Here is a 5,456-nt window from a genome sequence, read left to right as displayed (position 1 = left end):
ATACAAAATCAATGCACAGAAATCAGTTGCTTTCTTATACACTAACAACGTAACTGTAGAAAGAGAAATTAAAGAAACGATTCCATTTACAATAGCACCAAAAACCATAAGATACCTCGGAATAAACCTAACCAAAGAGGTTAAAGGATCTATACTCTAGGAACTACAGAACACTCATGAAAGAAATTGAAGAAGACACCAAAAGATGGAAAAATATTCCATGCTCATGGATCGGAAGAATAAACATTGTTAAAATGTCTATGCTACCCAGAGCAATCTATACCTTCAATGCCATCCCGATCAAAATTCCAATGACATTTTTCAAAGTGCTGGAACAAACAATCCTAAAATTTGTATGGAATCAGAAAAGACCCCGAATCGCCAAGGAGATGTTGAAAAAGAAAAACAAAGCTGGGGGCAGGCATCACGTTGCCCGATTTCAAACTATATTACAAAGCAGTGATCACCAAGACAGCATGGTACTGGCACAAAAACAGACATACAGACCAATGGAACAGAATAGAGAACCCAGATATGGACCCTCAACTCTATGGTCAAATAATCTTTGACAAAGCAGGAAAAAGCATACAATGGAAAAAAGACAGTCTCTTCAATAAATGGTCCTGGGAAAATTGGACAGCCACATGCAGAAGAATGAAACTCGACCATTCTCTAACACCATTCACAAAGATAAACTCAAAGTGGATGAAAGACCTCAATGTGAGACAGGAATCCATCCAAATCCTAGAGGAGAACATAGGCAGAAACCTCTTTGACATCGGCCACAGCAACTTCTTTCAAGATACATCTCCAAAAGCTAGTGAAACAAAAGCAAAAATGAACTTTGGGGACTTCATCAAGATAAAAAGCTTCTGCACAGCAAAGGAAACAGTCAACAAAACAAAGAGGCAACCCACAGAATGGGAGAAGATATTTGCAAATGACACTACAGATAAAGGGCTGGTATCCAAAATCTATAAAGAACTTCTCAAACTCAACACCCAAAAAACAAATAATCAAGTCAAAAAGTGGGCAGAAGAGATGAACAGACACTTCTCTGAAGAAGACATACAAATGGCTAACAGACACATGAAAAAATGTTCATCATCATTAGCCATCAGGGAAATCCAAATCAAAACCACACTGAGATACCACCTTACACCAGTTAGAATGGCCAAAATGGACAGGGAAAGAAACAACCAATGTTGGAGAGGTTGTGGAGAAAGGGGAACCCTCTTACACTGTTGGTGGGAATGCAAGTTGGTACAGCCACTTTGGAAAACAGTGTGGAGGTTCCTCAAAAATTTAAAAATAGAGCTACCCTATGACCCAGCAATTGCACTCCTTGGTATTTACCCCAAAGACACAGATGTAGTGAAAAGAAGGGCCATATGCACCCCAATGTTCACAGCAGCAACGTCCGCAATAGCCAAACTGTGGAAAGAGCCGAGATGCCCTTCAACAGATGAATGGATAAAGAAGATGTGGTCCATATATACAATGGAATATTACTCAGCCATCAGAAAAGATGAATACCCAACTTTTACATCAACATGGATGGGACTGGAGGAGATTATGCTAAGTGAAATAAGTCAAGCAGAGAAAGTCAATTATCATATGGTTTCACTTATTTGTGGAACATAAGGAATAACATGGAGGACATTAGGAGAAGGAAGGGAAAAATGGGGGGGGGAATTGGAGGGAGAGATGAACCATGAGAGACTGTGGACCTGAGAAACAAACAGGGTTTTAGAGGGGAGGGGGGAGGGGGGATTGGTTAGCCCGGTGATGGGTATTAAGGAGGGCACGTACTGCATGGAGTACTGGGTGTTATACAAAACAATGGATCGTGGATCACTACATCAAAAACTAATGATGTATTGTATGGTGACTAACATAATAAAATTAAAAACTACAGGGGCGCCTGGGTGGCTCAGTTGGTTAAGCGACTGCCTTCGGCTCAGGTCATGATCCTGGAGTCCCTGGATCGAGTCCCACATCGGGCTCCCTGCTCGGCAGGGAGTCTGCTTCTCCCTCTGACCCTCTTCCCTCTCATGCTCTCTCTCTATCATTCTCTCTCTCTCTCAATAAATAAATAAAAATCTTAAAAAAAAAATTAAAAACTACAAAAAATAAAAATAAAAAAATAAAGAAGGAGGGCACGTGAAAAAAAAAAACAAAAAAAAACCCTGCTATATGCCAGGAAACTTTCATATAAATTACCTCATTTAATCCTCCCATATTTACGTTAAAGCAGGCATCATCACCTTCATTTTATAGACAAGTGAACTGATGCTCAGAGATGAAGCCACTCACCCAAGGTCACCCAGTCAACAACCATCAGAGCTAGAGATGCAACCCAGGACTTTTATGCCAAAAGCTGTTCTTTCTTGCCTCATGTGCTTTCCCACCTCCCAAATAATTTTCCTTCTTCTAGTACTTTTATTCTTCCCAATTTTATGTTCTTATGGTCATCTTCAACTTTCCAGATTGGTAAGTTCCATCTGGGACCCCTGGTAACATTCCGTCTTTAACATTGACCCTCTAACCAGTCTATAACCTTCTCATTAAAATGTCCCCCAGACTTGTGTCCATTGATCTTTCCTGCACCAATCTTAACCACGATGGTTGCAAAATGATAATTTTTACAACTCTAGTATTGCCATCTTCCAAATCTTGCACACCTGAAATCACAAAGCTTGCCTTTTATCTGCTTTCTGAGCTAGTCAAGCAAACTTATTTAATGACCTCTGTATTGGTTACAGTGCTTTGGGCTGCGACTACAGATATCTCACTAATTGTCACTTAGACAATAAAGAGATTTCATGATCTCACATAACAAGAAGTATGGAAACAAGTCAGTTCCAAAGTTGCTTAATTCAGCAGTTCAATTATGTCATCAAAGACCCAAGCTCTCTCCATCTTTATACTCTATCATCCTAGGTGTCTAGTAATGAATGTCTCCCTTTTCTTCAAGAGCACATATTCCCTAAAACTGAAATGAAATAGAGAAGATTACCATTGCCCCTGTATAAAAATAATTGAATCATGAAGCATGCCATTTTTTCCTCAAATAACTCTTTTTTAATTGGACTGTCCCTGATGACCCTATTAAAAATTACAAACTCACTTCTGGCATTCCCTCTCTTCTTTCCCTGCTTCATTTGTTCCTTATCACTTGTCACCATTGGGCATACCATATATTTTATTTTTTTGTTTCCTCTCTCCCACATTAGAATGCAAATTCCATGAAGGCAGAGACTTTAATCTGTTTTGTTTACTCTTGTATCCCCAATACCTAGAACATTGCCTGGCACATAGAATGCACTCCATAAATATTTATTGAATTAATGAATGGCCATAAGATGACTGCTACCGCACTAAACATCACATTGCCAAACAATGACATTCTAGGCAGCAAAAAAGAAGCATGGGACAAAGAGGCTGTTTTCTTCCAAGGCCTGCAGCTTTTACCAGAAAGTGTGATCTTTTTCAGAAATACCACAACAGATTTTCCCTAAGGTCTCATTAACTAGAACTGGTCACATGCTCACCAATTGGCCTCACTAAGCAAATGGGAATGGGATTGCCATGATTAGCTTAAACTAATAATGATTCATCTCCCAGGGCTGGGCAAAGAACAACTCTGAGTTTTTCTTTAGCATGTGGGGCTGTCATGTGAGCGACCTACAATGTTTGCCATGGTAGCTGAACATACCCTTGAGAACATTTTCTAACCCCTATTCTCCCCTCTTTTCCTCATGGCTAGGACAGCTGTTGTCCATCTGGCCAGGTTCCATAATGCTTTCTGTCATTCAACTCAACCTAGTGCCCAGATCTTCATCTCTAATATCATTTCCCACTAAAAGAAGTCAGAGCTCTTTGGGGGAAATGGATGATTATACAGTTGGAGCAGTGTAGGTACAAGATGAGCCTGGAACATCTTATTATTCCAGAAAGTAAGGAAATGCTGAAAAAAAATGATAGAATGTATCACAGGAACACAGGAACCAGATTGAGGGGGTTCCCACTGTCCAAATATAGAACAATTTAAGCATCAATATAATTAAGGGCAGAAATGAATTATAAACCATTGATGAAAAATAGGAATCCATGAGGGCTGAGGAGTCCAAGGTGGAGGAGTAGGAGAACTTAATTTTATCTGGTCCCAGAAATTCAGGTAGATAGCTATCAAATCATTCTGCACACCTGTGAACTCAACCAGAGATAGAAAAGAATAGCTGCAACTCTACAAATAGAAAAGCAACCACTTTCTGCAAGGTAGGAGGTGCAGAGAAGTGAATCTGAGGCAATATATGGGAAGATAAATCATGGGGAGAGGGAGCCTCCATAAGCCAGCTACTGGCAAGTAATATAGAAATGAAGCACAAAATCAGAACTTTTAGAAGTCTGCTCCGGTGAGGAACATTACTCAGGTGGCTAAGTGGGGGTGGAACCCTAGCTGGGACACTGTGGTCTCAGGATCCTTGGGCTCACAGGAAGACCGGGGGTGCCTGAGTGTGACAGAGCTTCCAGACATTGGAGCAGGGAAGCTGGCTGCAAAGAGTGAGCCCAGGAGTGGGCTCTCAGCTCAGGGTTGCCATAAACCAGTCAGGTGACTCCTCTCTTAGCAGGGGCCCAAAAAGTGGCAGAACCATGAGAACCCCCCTTCCTCCCCTGGGAGGAGTAGGGTGGGAGCACACCACAGGAGTCTGCAAGGTTTGGAGACTCGAAACGGGGTCATATGCCTGAGATAGAAATGCTCAGGCACAGGCTGGGTGAGCACGGAGTGCAGCCAGAGACCAGGGAGACAGGAGTGATTGACTGCTTTTCTCTGAAGGATCACTGAAGAGTGGGGCCCTGAGCTTTTGGCTCTGAAGCCAGAGATTGGGAGGCCACTATTTTCATTCTCATCCCCTGAAGCTGCGTGGAAAGCCATCAGGAAACAAAACCCACATAGAGCAAACTGGACCAGATTACTTAGCCAGGCCCCCTGGCAAGTGCAGGGCAATTCGCCTGGGGCAAGTACACTTGAGAATCAACTCAACAGGCCCCTCTCCCAGAATATCAGCAAGAACATCCAGCCAAGACCAAGTTTACCGATCAATGAGAACTGTAAAACTCCAGTGCTAGGGGAATACAGCACATAGAATTCATGGCTTTTTTCCCATGATTCTTTAGTCTTTCAACTTTAATTTTTAAAAATTTTTTCTTTCCTTATTCAATCAATTTCTTATTTTATCAACTCTTTTTAAATCTTTTTTAATTTAATTTTTTACAATTACATTCTATCCATTATATTTAATCTCATTTTTGTGTATATATATATATATAAGTTTTTCTTTCTTTACAATTTTGAGATGCAATTTCTTCTAACAGACCAAAATACACCCAAAATCTAGTGTATGGCTCTATTCTATTCACCTGACTGATCATATTCTCTTTTTTGTTTGTTT

The 5,456-nt window shown here is 40.8% G+C and overlaps 1 non-coding gene across 1 annotated transcript; it reads left to right on the top strand.

Moving 5' to 3' along the window:
• The first annotated feature begins 2,966 nt into the window (after positions 1-2,966).
• LOC116627973 lies at positions 2,967-3,068 on the top strand. The gene has a single exon (XR_004298558.1). It is a non-coding gene; the product is annotated as a U6 spliceosomal RNA (small nuclear RNA).
• The last annotated feature ends 2,388 nt before the right edge of the window (positions 3,069-5,456 follow it).

This window comes from Phoca vitulina, unplaced genomic scaffold, assembly GCF_004348235.1.
Source record: "Phoca vitulina isolate PV1807 unplaced genomic scaffold, GSC_HSeal_1.0 scaffold107, whole genome shotgun sequence".
NCBI classification, from domain to species: domain Eukaryota; kingdom Metazoa; phylum Chordata; class Mammalia; order Carnivora; family Phocidae; genus Phoca; species Phoca vitulina.
Note: the sequence above shows the minus strand (reverse complement) of the source record. Positions and strands in the feature narration are given on the sequence as shown.